General features: G+C 42.5%; 1 protein-coding gene across 3 annotated transcripts in view; it reads left to right on the forward strand.

The window, feature by feature from the left end:
• LOC135507809 (catenin alpha-2) overlaps nt 1-15,244 on the forward strand; it is a 679,445-nt gene that overhangs the window by 126,542 nt on the left and 537,659 nt on the right. The gene's annotated exons all lie outside the window — the stretch shown is intronic.

Below are 15,244 nucleotides of genomic sequence, written 5' to 3' on the forward strand. Positions count from 1 at the left end.
GTTCAATATTCCCAGGTCTTCAATATTCCCAGTTATGAAGTTTTAGCTTGTCGTTATTATAGGAATTATTACTCGTTGACTATTTCTCTCTATACCATTTGTATTTCATATACCTTTGACAATTGGGTGTTCTAATAGGCACTTTAGTATTGCCAGCCTAATCTCAGGAGTTCATAGGCTTGAAGTCATAAACAGAGCTGTGATTCAAGCATTGCTAAGAGCTGCTGGCAAATGCAGTAAAGTTTGAATAAATGCTTACGAGCCTGCTGCTGCCTAAAAGACTGCTCTATCAAACATCAAATCATAGACTTAATTATAATATAATAAACACAGAAATATGAGCCTTTGGTCATTAATATGGTCAAATCTGGAAACTATCATTTCGAAAACAAAACATTTTTTCTTTCAGTGAAATACGGAACCGTTCCGTATTTTTTTGAATGGGTGGCAACCCTAAGTCTAAATATTGTTGTTACATTCCACAACCTGCAATGTTATGTCATAATTATGGAAAATTCTGGCAAATTAGTTCGCAATGAGCCAGGCGGCCCAAACTGTTGCATATACCCTGACTCTGTGTGCAATGAACGCAAGAGAAGTGACACAATTTCTCTAGTTAATATTGCCTGGTAACATGAATTTCTTTTGACTAAATTTGCAGGTTTATAAAAAATATACTTTTGTGTATTGATTTTAAGAAAGGCATTGATGTTTATGGTTAGGTACAGTTGAAGTCGGAAGTTTACATTTATGCCTTAACCAAATACATTTAAACTCAGTTTTTCACAATTCCTGACATTTAATCCTTGTAAAAATTCTCTGTCTTTGGTCAGTTAGGATCACCACTTTATTTTAAGAATGTGAAATGTAAGAATGATAGGTGAGAGAATGATTTATTTCAGCTTTTATTTCTTTTATCACATTCCCAGTGGGTCAGAAGTTTACCTACACTCAATTAGTATTTGGTAGCATTCCCTTTAAATTGTTTAACTTGGGTCAAATGTTTCAGATAGCCTTCCACAAGCTTCTCACAAAAGGTGGGTGAATTTTCACGGTTGGGATGGTGTTCTTCGGCTTGCAAGCCTCCCCGTTTTTTGCTCCAAACACAACAATGGTCATTATGGCCAAACAGTTATTTTTTTGTTTTTTGATTCATCAGACCAGAGGAAATCTCTCCAAAAAGTACGATCTTTGTCCCCATTTGCAAACTGTTTTGGAGCAGTGGCTTCCTCCTTGCTAAGCCTTTCAGGTTATGTTGATATAGGACTTGTTTTACTGTGGATATAGATAATTCTGTACCTGTTTCCTCCTGCATCTTTATCATGTCCTTTGTGGTTGTTCTGGGATTGATTTCCTGAGTGGAATGACGGCTGCGTGGTCCCATGGTGTTTACACTTGCGTACTATTGTTTGTACAGATGAACATGGAACCTTCAGGCGTTTGGAAATTGCTCCCAAGCAGACTTGTGGAGGTCTACAACAACTTGTGGAGGTCTTAGCTCATTTCTTTTGATTTTCCCATGATGTCAAGCAAAGGGGCACTGCGTTTGAAGGTAGGCCTTGAAATAGATCCACAGGTACACCTCCAATTGACTCGAATGATGTCATGCTGACCTCTACTCCTGTTGTGGCTCCAAGTCTGCTCATATGTCCTTCTGTTTGTGTGTGTGTGTGTGTGTGTGTGTGTGTGTGTGTGTGTGTGTGTGTGTGTGTGTGTGTGTGTGTGTGTGTGTGTGTGTGTGTGTGTGTGTGTGTGTGTGTGTGTGTGTTTGTGCACTATATAGGGAATTTGGGACGCTTCCTTAGACCGTCAGGCAGTTCAAGTTAAACTCCTCCGTTGGCAAATATCTGGGTTGAGAGGTTTAGCAGTTTGTTACCACAGCTATTTGTCATACTGTTGCGCAGGCTGTGTCACTGACCCTTTCCAAAATATTAGTTCATCCCAGTTCTGTGAAATTACAGAAGTTATTTCTCCGCAGTTCAGGACACAAGCAGCAGAAAAATTCCAAATGTATTCCAAATGGCACCCCATTCCCTATATAGTGCACTACTCTTGACCAGTGCTGATTGGGGCGCAGACCTTACAGCCCTGTGGTCCCTGGCCAAAGGTAATGCACTATATAGGGAATAGGGTCCCAGTTGAGTGAGTCGCAGACTAAGTTTGAAGTGACACTGAGTAAGCCTGGAAGCCTCTGAGGCCGCTGGAAAAGGCTGCATTGTTTAAGGGGTGTGAAATTAAATGTCCCTCAGCTTTAGAGAATGTTTGTTCCTGCGGGACTGTTTGTTAAATCCAATTTCCACGTCTTGTCTCGTCAGTGTAAAACGGCACCGTTTGACGCATTATGTTGACAGTCTAAATGACGTCGCCGTCTGGCGGATGGTAAAAATGTGCTGTCGTGGACAGCCGGCAGAACACACACGCTAGGTAATATACTTCCAGAAACATCGTTTTTTTTTGGTCAGAGTTTCTTACTTGCCTTCAAACTTTGGTTTCTTTTCTTTTTTTCCCCAGTCAGCCAAAGTAGATAAAACAGGTGCTTTTCACGCTTCCCACATCTTGATTTTATAATATATAAATATATAGGACTGAAAGCTCAAGTGTGTGTGTGTGGGTGGGTGCATGTGCTTGCATGTGTGTTTTGCAATGATACCACAGATTAGAATATATATACACTGAACAAAAATAAAAACCAAACATGTAAAGTGTTGGTCCCATGTTTCATAAAATAAAAAAATCCCAGTAATCTTCCATACTCACAAGAAGCTTATTTCTCTCAAATGTTGTGCCCACATTTCTTTACAACCCTGTTTGTGAGTATTTCTCCTTTGCCAAAATAATCCATCTGCCTGACAGGTTTGGCATATCAAGAAGCTGATTAAACAGGATAATGATTGCACAGCTGGGATATAATTTCTCTTCTCCACTGTCAAATATAAATACTGTAGAGGATTCTTCCTCTCTCTCTCCCTCTCTCTTTCTCTGTCTCTCACTCGCTCTCTGTGTCTCTCTCTTCCTATCACTTTCTCCCTCTCTCTCTCTCTCTCTCTCTCTCTCTCACTATCTCTATCCGTCTCTCTCACTCTGTCACTCACTCATTCTCTCTCGCTCTCTATCTCTCTCTCGCTCTCTCTCTCTCACTCTCTTTCCTCAGATAGTTTTTTAGTGGAAATTAGGGCTGGGCGATGTATCGAATTCATGCGATTAATTCAAATGTTTTTGCGTGGTATTCCAAATGCCTGTATCGCAATAATCAAATCCGGTTGTTATCATGCTGTCTTTTTGTCCTTGTCTCCTTCGCTCCTTCTATGCTGTGTGCCCCTCACCATTTACACCGTAGATCTGAATGTAATGACGAGATACTCATGAATCCGCCCTAACAATGGGAGTCATCGTCTCAAAGGCGGGAAGTCAGGCGACAGGCTAAGGTCCAAAATAAGCCCTTAGACACACATTGGGCTTATTTTGGAAAGATTATGGCGAGTGAAACCACTCTCTTTGCCTCTTCCTCTCTGTTTACACACACACCAACCCTCCTGCCACTCACACCAACAAAGTTGAGAGATAACCTCTTCCTCTCTGACAAGCGGTTTCAAATCTCTATTTGCATTTGAGGTTTGATCCAACAGAAACGGTCGTATGGACACTGAAACACATTGAGACATTATTTTACTGTAATAGAGAAATTAATCTGTCTAACGATACCCTTTTTTATGTCTCAACTAATCAAATTGTGTGCAGAGCAGACACTACTAAAACAGGAGTATCAATGAACAAGGATTCTGGAAAAGAAATGCTCAGTGTTATCGCGCTTGGCTATTCCTGTAGCACGTACCTACCGCTAGCAGCGTTTTAGCCAAACGCTTTGAGAGTAGCTGTTCAGTCTGTGTTTTATAAATGTGCAATAAGCATAAAAACAATTATATAAGGAATTGGCAACTCAGTCTAATTCTGAGAAGTAAGGTAGGCCACTTGATTTCAACTTCTGAGCAAAGTGGACCGGCTATCTTGCTGTTAGCAGTTGGAGATGTACAGGAGGGTGTGTTCATAACAATGAAACTCTTAAATCTAGCAAATAGATCCAAGGCTAAACTTGAAATGTAAAGATTAGCTGGTTACTCACTAGCAAGTGGGCTTGTGAGATTATTTATGAGACCTGTGTTCATTTTCTATAATACCTGCTATAAGAATCAATCAACCAAATGTATTTACAAAGCCCTTTTTACATCTGCTATACAGAAACCCAGCCTGGAAGCAGGGTGGTTAGGAAAAACTCCTGAGAAAGGCAGGAACCTAGAAAGAAACCTAGAGAGGAACCAGGGTTGGCCAGTCCTCTTCTGGCTGTGCCGGGTGTGGATTATAAGAGTACATGGCCATTTAAGGCCAGATTGTTCTTCAAAATGCTTCAAGTAGGTCATTTTTAGTGAATGTGTATTATGCACGGTTCTGATTAAATTTGTAACAAAAAGGGCATTTTCATAGACAGACTTCAAAGCCAGATCAGTGATTATTACAAAAAAAGCAGGTTAAACTATTTCAATAAAATAATGTAATTATTAGTGGGGCTTATACTGTATTTAGCACACCCTTATACTGTAATTTGACACACTCTGATTTTATTAGATTGCGGTTCGAAATGCAATGCATCTGACATTTAATTGTACAACAAAGGTTCAAATCTGTCATTCTGCCCCTGAACGAGGCTGTTCCTAGGCCCTCATTGAAAATAAGAATTTGTTCTTAACTGACTTGCCTAGTTAAATAAAGGTTAAATAAAACTGCAGATGCGCAGCTTTGTTGTCAGGCTTTTCCTTTTTTTCTGTATCTATTGAATTTCTTCACCTTTTGATTCACCCTTCCAATTTCTTCCCTCCTCTTTCGTTGCATGAATATGTTTCTTCAGGGGGCGAAAGGAAGCCTTCAGGGACAGAGATCAGGATTTGTTGTATCACCTCGTCTATATCTCAGGGTTAAACAAATATTCTTGCTGCCTCATCAAGAGAGCACAAGGAGGTGATTTGGCTGGGGTTGGACTTATTTGTTTGCCCTTCATTATGCGTTCTTTTATTCATTACCATTGCGTGGAGTGATATATAAAAAATATGTATAGCCACAGTATAGAAGTATAGTTCTCCGGCTACACCAGGGTGCTACCCTACAGAGTGCTGGTGAGGCTACTGTCGATGTTCATTGCAAAACATTGTGTTTTAATCAATTATTTGGTGACGTGAATATATTTAGAATAGTTTTATCTAAAAAGGATAACTTTTTCAATGTTTTACCATTTTTATTTTTATGAAATTCACTGAGGAGGATGGTCCTCCCCGTCCTCCTCTGAGGAGTCTCCATTGGTACACACACAAATGCATGCACACATTCACCCACCCACCAGCAGGCATGTATGCACACACATACACCACACACACCCGCCCGCATACACGCAGGCACACACACACACACACACACACACACACACACACACACACACACACACACACACACACACACACACACACACACACACACACACACACACACACACACACACACACACACACACACACACACACACACACACACACACACACACACGCACACACACACATTCCCTCAGAAATGTAGAAGGTGGCAGTTAGACGTCTCCAGCAAACGGCACCATTTACCTTCATATTGTTTCAAAACTCATATAGACAACGATGATCAGTGACAGGAAGAGGCGTTACTTCATCACTATCTGTCTTCTTCTTTTCTTTGAGGGGCCCCTTATAGAGTGGATAAGTAGTCACTGACTGACCCTGCACGGAACACACAGATGTCGGGTCTGAATTTGATGACTTGTTTGTTCCTGAGAATGGTTCTGCGCGAGTCACTAAAACACGGTTATATTGCAGTTTTCTTCAATCGCTAACAAGCGTCGGTCAATACTGAAGCCACTTTTTCAAAACCCGTCACCCAGTCCTCATTACCAACGTGCATCTTGGCCAAACAGTTCATCTCACCTCCAAAAACTCACTCAAACCACCAAAACACTTCATACATGTCTCACAATAAGCTCGTTCGACCATAACACTGGCAACAGCTCTCACTCAGAAAGCGTACATTGTCACTCATAACACACCGACCTAAAAAAAAACACTTAACAGGGAGCATTACGTAAGTGATGAACTTTTCTCTTTGAAGCTTGAATGATTTGTGTGATGAATCAGTATTTCATGATAGAATAAGAATAGCACCTTTTCACTTTATTGACTGTACTCAAGTATATGTAACAAGAATGAATCAGAAATGCAGCAATTTGCTTCAAAAGCTTTTATTTTTCTATATTTTTGCATATAGTAAGTTCCAGGGCTGCAATAATAATTACATCAATAAAAACATCAACAACATGTATAGTATAACACTCATTCTGTACAGTACTATGAGGGTTCTAGTTCTCATCAACATGTATAATATAATCACTCATACTGTACAGTACTGTGAGGGTTCTAATTCTCATCAACCAGTATAATATAATCACTCATACTGTACAGTACTGTGAGGGTTCTAATTCTCATCAACCAGTATAATATAATCACTCATACTGTACAGTACTGTGAGGGTTCTAGTTCTCATCAACATGTATAGTATAACACTCATACTGTACAGTACTGTGAGGGTTCTAATTCTCATCAACATGTATAATATAATCACTCATACTGTACAGTACTGTGAGGGTTCTAATTCTCATCAACATGTATAGTATAATCACTCATACTGTACAGTACTGTGAGGGTTCTAGTTCTCATCAACATGTATAATATAATCACTCATACTGTACAGTACTGTGAGGGTTCTAATTCTCATCAACATGTATAGTATAATCACTCATACTGTACAGCACTGTGAGGGTTCTAGTTCTCATCAACCAGTATAATATAATCACTCATACTGTACAGTACTGTGAGGGTTCTAGTTCTCATCAACATGTATAATATAATCACTCATACTGTACAGTACTGTGAGGGTTCTAGTTCTCATCAACATGTATAATATAATCACTCATACTGTACAGTACTGTGAGGGTTCTAGTTCTCATCAACATGTATAGTATAACACTCATACTGTACAGTACTGTGAGGGTTCTAGTTCTCATCAACATGTATAATATATGTATAATATAACACTCATACTGTACAGTACTGTGAGGATTCTAGTTCTCCCTCTGGTGCATTTGGCCACAGGCTCTCATCAACATCACATCTGATGTCTTCTCTAGGGATGCATCTTGGAAAGTGTCTTCTGGAATGTCTAATCCAGCCCTGGAAGTCTTCAGGAGAAGTGTCTCCACATCCCGCATTCATGGCATCCAGTAAGGTCATTAACCTTCCACCTCCACGCAGAGAAAAACTCCTCTATTGGGTTTAGGAAGGGGGAGTATGGAGGCAGGAATAGTACTGACATCCTGGGATGTGCAGCAAACCAGTCTGTGACTGCAGCAGAGTGGTGGAAGGCCACATTATCCCACACAACAACGACGGTAGGGGAGTTTATTGCCCCTCTCTCCTCCGCTGGCACAAGTCCATTATGCAGGTCATCCGGAAAATAAATTAGCCTCTGTATTTTATGGGCCAATGAGTGGTTTGTGTAGCAGCAAACCATCATTGGAAAGTGCTGAAGACATTGTGATGTTAGCTCCTCTCTGGCCGGGGACATCCACGGTTGCTCTCTGTCCAATCACATTTCTTCCCCTGCGGGCGTGTTTTTGCCAGGTTGAATTCCGCTTCATCCACAAAGATGAATGTGTGTGCAGTTTGCCTGGTTTTGCAGTACTTTACATTATCCCTAGCTGTGTGTGTAGCCTGTTTGGTTGTTGAACAGACATCTTACCTGGACATATTGATACCGGAGTTCTTTCACACGTTCACCGTTTCTCTCAAAGGGTGCAGTGTACAACTGCTTCCTCCTTATTTGAGGTTTCTCTAGGACTCTGGCAATTGTTGTTGTGCTGACCGTAGTCACATTCCCAAAAGTGATATTGTCTGCCAGCACTCTGTCCCGAACTTCCCTCAGTTTTATTGCGTTGCTGCCAATGACCATGTCAACAATGGAAGTCGGGATCAGCTAAGGACAATGACCATGTCAACAATGGAAGTCGGGATCAGCTAAGGACAATGACCATGTCAACAATGGAAGTCGGAATCCGCTAAGGACAATGACCATGTCAACAATGGAAGTCGGAATCCGCAAAGGACAATGACCATGTCAACAATGGAAGTCGGAATCCGCTAAGGACAATGACCATGTCAACAATGGAAGTCGGAATCCGCTAAGGACAATGACCATGTCAACAATGGAAGTCGGAATCCGCTAAGGACAATGACCATGTCAACAATGGAAGTCGGAATCCGCTAAGGACAATGACAATGACATGTCAACAATGGCAATTTCCCGCTGCCACTCTTCTTTCCCCACCAACCTGTCTCCCTCTCCCTGCTACTCTTCTATCCCCACCAACCTGTCTCCCTCTCCCTGCTACTCTTCTTTCCCCACCAACCTGTCTCCCTCTCCCTGCTACTCTTCTTTCCCCACCAACCTGTCTCCCTCTCCCTGCTACTCTTCTTTCCCCACCAACCTGTCTCCCTCTCCCTGCCACTCTTCTATCCCCACCAACCTGTCTCCCTCTCCCTGCCACTCTTCTTTCCCAAACCAACCTGTCTCCCTCTCCCTGCTACTCTTCTTTCCCCACCAACCTGTCTCCCTCTCCCTGCCACTCTTCTATCCCCACCAACCTGTCTCCCTCTCCCTGCCACTCTTCTTTCCCCACCAACCTGTCTCCCTCTCCCTGTTACTCTTCTTTCCCCACCAACCTGTCTCCCTCTCCCTGCCACTCTTCTATCCCCACCAACCTGTCTCCCTCTCCCTGCCACTCTTCTTTCCCCACCAACCTGTCTCCCTCTCCCTGCCGCCCTTCTTTCCCCACCAACCTGTCTCCCTCTCCCTGCTGCCCTTCTTTCCCCACCAACCTGTCTCCCTCTCCCTGCCACTCTTCTATCCCCACCAACCTGTCTCCTTCTCCCTGCTACTCTTCTATCCCCACCAACCTGTCTCCCTCTCCCTGCTACTCTTCTATCCCCACCAACCTGTCTCCCTCTCCCTGCTACTCTTCTATCCCCACCAACCTGTCTCCCTCTCCCTGCTACTCTTCTATCCCCACCAACCTGTCTCCCTCTCCCTGCTACTCTTCTTTCCCCACCAACCTGTCTCCCTCTCCCTGCTACTCTTCTATCCCCACCAACCTGTCTCCATCTCCCTGCTACTCTTCTTTCCCCACCAACCTGTCTCCCTCTCCCTGCCACTCTTCTATCCCCACCAACCTGTCTCCCTCTCCCTGCCACTCGTCTTTCCCCACCAACCTGTCTCCCTCTCCCTGCCACTCTTCTATCCCCACCAACCTGTCTCCCTCTCCCTGCCACTCGTCTTTCCCCACCAACCTGCCTTCCTTGATCCATGTTTCCAAACTAAATCATTCCGAAGCCATCCTCTTTTGTTTGTTTGGCAACGAGACTGGAAACAGGACACTTGGGTAGGCTTTCAGCTGAAACTGTGTTTGGAATGATTAAATATTCTGCTGCGATTTTCTATATGTTTCAATACGGTTACTGTAGAAATGCACGACATTTGCCATCATTCTGTTTTGAATGTGTTTTTAACAGTTTTGGAAAAGTGCTGCAAATATATTGTATGCATTTTGTGTGAACTCAATGAAATAACGATTCACAGTTTGGTCCACATACACTTCTGTTTCGCTGACTGTGGAGAGTTTTGACAATGTGACTTCAGTTTTGACCAATGCACATTAGCGATTGAAAAAACTCTTAACAGTGTTCCACGATTCATGTCGCCCTCGTTTTGACCAGCTAATAGCCTAACCACCGATCAAGCAACATTTATGGACTAAACGGTCAAGTCCTGTTGCTGCAGAATTATGTTGCTGCGACAGTACAGGACAAAATAAGATCCTACATCTGTACTTTCAGATTAAGATGCTACTCGCTCTCTTAAAATACTGTAGCTTCCCTCACAAACCTTCACTGTGTATTTGTCAAGTTGACGCTCGCCATTCTCTTGCTAAGTGAGCCTCGCCGGGGCTGACTATACAGGTTATGTGTGTGTGTGATTGATGTTATTGTAAATTCTCTGTGTGTGTGTGTGTGTGTGTGTGTGTGCATTAGGTTCTTGACTGATGTTAGGTTCTTTGGTTCGGTACCCCCTCCGGAGTTCACTGTGTTCCTTTCATCATTTACACTGCAACGTGTTCCCCACAGACAATGGCAGGGTACTACTGCAGTCACACACTGAGTCATTCTGTTAGGTGTGTGTGTGTGTGTGTGTGTGTGTGTGTGTGTGTGTGTGTGTGTGTGTGTGTGTGTGTGTGTGTGTGTGTGTGTGTGTGTGTGTGTGTGTGTGTGTATGTGTGTACTTGTGAGTGTGTGTGCCGTTGTCTGTAATGACAGGGTAGAACTGCTCCTGCTGTCATCTGAAACATCTCCCCAGTGCTCTACGATACATTTACAGTTTTTTACAATCGCTAGGACACATTTCTCCATACTTAAGTCACTTTTTCAAAACTCTTCACACAGTTCTCCTAACCAACTTTCAGCTCGGCACGGCAGTTCATTTCACATCCGAAACGCACTAAAACTAACATAACACTTCATACATGTCTCAAATCAACTCTTTCCTCCATAACACTAGCAAAGGTTGTCATCCAACAAGCACACTTTGTCAATCTTAAAAGTATGACCTAAAAAAACGGTCGCACTACACAATGTTTTCTTTTGTAAAATGTCTTTACAAAACAAGAATGACACCTCTCTACTGTTTAGAATTAACTGCAGTATATGTTACAGGAATGAATCAGACATGATTCAATGTGCTTCAATATGTTTTATGTCATTTTTTGGCATTGAGTGATTCCAAAATACAATCATTTGTATATACACCATCTACCGATGCAGATACAGTAGCAACGCTAGTCAACCTTGTCTTCTGCATCTGGCCACAGGTTCTCATCCACATCACATCTTATGTCATCTTGGGCAATACACCTAGGAAAGAATATTTTCGCCTGGTCCATCGCTGGCAATCTCCTGCAGATATGTCCAGGCATCCAGCATTCATTACGTCCAGGAGGGACATTTTCATCATGTGGATGGTGGTCATAAACCTTCCACCTCCATAAGGAAAACAATTCCTCTATGGGGTTGAGGAATGGAGAGTATAGTGAGTGGAGAAGTGACACCATCCTGGGATAGGCTGCAAACCACTCTGTCCCGAATCTCTGTGAGTTTTAGGCCATTGTTTCTGTTGATCATTTAACGATTGCAGTTTCCTGCACAGCAGTGAAAATCGTACCTCTCCCGCCTGTGGGAGGTAAATGTTGGGTCCTAAGCAGAAATACAAAAAATGATTACACACAAGTGGGTTTCGGAGGCTTTGCTCAATTTTCTTCTGTAATGTGCGGTTCGGTCAGATGCCCTTGCAGAATGCACATCCTACCTGTTGTTTTGCCAAAAATGTCTCACAATAGATGCCACTGTTGTAGATTTGGCTGCACTCTCAGACCAGCCTCTCGCATCGATAGCTCATGATTTATTACACGATCAATTACAGTGGCCCTAATCTCACCTGAGCCTACAGCTCTTGATCTTCCTCTCAGTCTTCTTCCACCACGCGTACGTACTCCTCTCCCTCTCCCAGCCACTCTGCTGTCCTCTATCAGCCACTTCTCTATCTCTGGCTGGGTCCATGTTTACATCCCAGTACAGCATTATTCCTAAGATGTCCCCGTTTGTATAGACGGTAATGCAATTGAAAGACTAACACCTGGGTAGGTGTTTCAGCTACAATGGGAATCAGCTGTCTAATTGTTTTGATAGTATTTCATTTTTTAGATTTGTAATGTATTTCAATGCTGTATTACTGTAGAAATGTAGAAAATTGCTGTCTTATTCAATTTTGTGTTATGTTAGGTTTTGAACTTAAGTTTAACAGTTCTGAAAAGAGCATGTAAACATGTGCAAATTGGCCTGTAGGTACATAGAGTTTTGTTGGTGGTTGCGTCTGAGTGAGAAAAGAATTCATGAAATTTGAAAGATGTAGCAATTTGAAAGCTTTTTGTGCCAAAGCAATGAAAAATGATCCACACTTTCGCCCACATAGACTGCTGTTGTGCTCACTGTGGGACGAGTTTTGAAAAAGTGACCTAAGTATTGAGAAACGGATCCTAGCGATTTGTAAAAAAAAAAACATACTGTAAGTAGCAATAAAGTATTCAATTCTAAGCAGCATGTCTTGAAACAGAAATATGTTGCCTACTACATAATGAACCAACTCCATCTGGCTGTCAGTTTGTATTGTATTCACAAACAGAGCAGGACATAACAATAGGCCTAATGAAAGTACCATGACGGGATCAAGAAGCAATCAGATCATTCAGTACAGATGACATGAGTGTTTGCTTTCAGTTACTCACCTTGATGAATAAAGCTGAATGATGAATGATACACATAGGAAACACAATAACGTCCACATAGGATGCGATGATCGGTAGTGTGTGTATAAGTCTGTGTATGTGTGTGTGTGTGTGTGTGTGTGTGTGTGCACGTTCGTGCGTGCGCCCCCTGCGTGTTTGTGTCCCCACCCAGTTGACAGGAAGTGACAGACACCTCTAAAATATGAATGACTGCATGTTCCCTCTATCTGTACCTCCCTTCTACCCCGACTGGACTCCATTCTGAACACTTCCTGCCTCAATAACACTGGCAGAGAGAGAGACCGAGGCCGCCGCCACAAGGGCCATTTGTGTTCTGCTTTGACTCCATTTCTCAACAGGCAACGGATTTACCCAGACTCCTTTAATGGAGCTTAATGAATCATTTGCAGGCAGCCAATAATGAATCATGTCGGCTGAGGCTCTCTTCGGAGTCCCGGGTTTGCTCGGGTGGGCTTGCCTTTGCTCCGCGCTGGGTGATTTAAATGTAGTTTCATGCTCGTCAAATACTGTCAAATACTGTCTAGATTACTTTTAGAGTAAAATTACTTTAATTCTTTAAAAAAATGTTTCTTCGAGTAAATGGCTCACTTTAGGACTTATTAAGAGGCTGATAGTTTCTGCTTGTTACTTTGTCTGCCAGACTTTGTCTTCAAACGGGTAAAAAGTGAACTGGCCTGTAGGCTTCTAACTTCAGGGGGGCAATCTGGGATCATTTTGATCTCATGGATGGTCAGTTCTTGCATCCACACCATACATTTAAGTGTTTTTTTCATTTCTCCAGTTCCATCCTATCAAACTGGTAATAGGTTAACTGGCCTGTAGGACTCTAACTTCAGCATTTCAATGACAGACTGAAAGGAACTGCTTCATTGCTGAAATGCGGGCTGTTTCGAGACCTAGTTTCCCTAATTTGTTTGCGGTGCATGAATCCAACCTGAAAGCATGTCTCTTAACATTTTTTTTTTTGTGTTTCAATTTACTCCTAGTATTTGGCAGCTGAAAATTATATGCAGTGTTGTCCTGAGGCAAAGCCAGGCCCAGCTTAACCACAGCGAGCCCCACTACACTCTCAGAGCGAATGAGAAGCTAGCTGACGCGTAGGGAGACCCAACAGCTGTTTCCTTGGATGGCTGTTAGCTTGTCTCTCGCCCTGTGTGGGAAGCTCAGCTCATTTCACTTCCATTTCGGCGCGGTAATTGTGCGACGTGGCTCCATTACCGAAACCAAAAGGCAGAACCCGGAAGCTAGAAACAACCCCACAACCCCTCTCAGTGGACTTGTGGTAGCGTTGACTCGAATGAACGCTTGTACGCGCTCCTCATGCTTGCCTGGAGCCAAACATGAGGTTCCAATTTGATTTGCAGTCCTGCTCCTCGATTTACCCGCAAGCAGGTTTTGGCAAAGCAGGCCCCAGACGGCCGCACATTTACAAGGAAATGGCTCACTTCCTCACCCTCTAGTGCTTTAGCTGGGCACCTTTAGTGCTTCAGGATGCCTTTTCTGTTGAATACTCTGTGTCTCACTCCAAACAGGCTTTACTGGTAGAGTAGCAGTTGGAGAACCAACATCCAATGATGTTGGGGAACCATTAAAACCAAGTCTGGTGTTTCTAATTGACTACACAGTTTCACAAGAACAGAGAGGTACTGCCTGAATCTGTCCAATAAGTTTTTCGTTTTTACCAAACAGGTCAAAGTAGAGCACTAGATATTTAAAAAAAAAAATATATATATATATATATATATATATATATATATATATATATATATATATATATATATATATATATTTCACCTTTATTTAACCAGGTAGGCTAGTTGAGAACAAGTTCTCATTTACAACTGCGACCTGGCCAAGATAAAGCATAGCAGTGCAACAAAAACAACAACACAGAGTTACACATGGGATAAACAAACATACAGTCAATAATACAATAGAAAAAGTCTATATAGAGTGTGTGCAAATGAGGTAGGATGAGGAAGGTTAAGGCAAAAAAATAGGCCATAGTGGCGAAATAATTACAATATAGCAATTAAACACTGGAGTGATAGATGTGCAGAAGATGAGTGTGCAAGTAGAGATACTGGGGAGCAAAGGAGCTAAACAAATAAAATAAATAACAGTATGGGGATGAGGTAGGCAGATAGATGGGCAATTTACAGATGAGCTATGTACAGGTGCAGTGATCCCTGAGCTGCTCTGACAGCTGGTGCTTAAAGCTAGCGAGGGAGATATGAGTCTCCAGCTTCAGTGATTTTTTTGCAGTGCGTTCCAGTCGTATAGGGACGATGGGGTGACATTTGGGACTCATTTTATTACTTAACGATATGACTTTTTATCGCTCACACAATTGAGCTGTTTTTTATCACCCATCTAACATGCTGGGATTATTTGCGTGCATCCTTAAATGTCCCCTACACACTGTAGCAGGGAGCAAGGGGAACATCATTTCATTGTCATGCTGCTCAAAGACACAGGAGTCTCTGTTTTAAGAAGGCATGTCACCTTTAGCACACTTTGTCAATGCCTTGTGACGGCGTGCCTCCTGAAATGCTTATGAAGACGTGTTCTAGCTGGATGGAAAGGCGATGAAATGCATTCAAACTGTACGAGACGTCTTTCATCGTTTCTTGCTCCAGGAGAGCCTTCGATGTGTCCTCCTCCTTTATGGTCTGCTTAAATTACTGTGTAATACGTGTCATGCTTTTCAAT

The sequence above is a fragment of the Oncorhynchus masou genome, chromosome 21 (genome assembly GCF_036934945.1).
Source record: "Oncorhynchus masou masou isolate Uvic2021 chromosome 21, UVic_Omas_1.1, whole genome shotgun sequence".
NCBI classification, from domain to species: domain Eukaryota; kingdom Metazoa; phylum Chordata; class Actinopteri; order Salmoniformes; family Salmonidae; genus Oncorhynchus; species Oncorhynchus masou.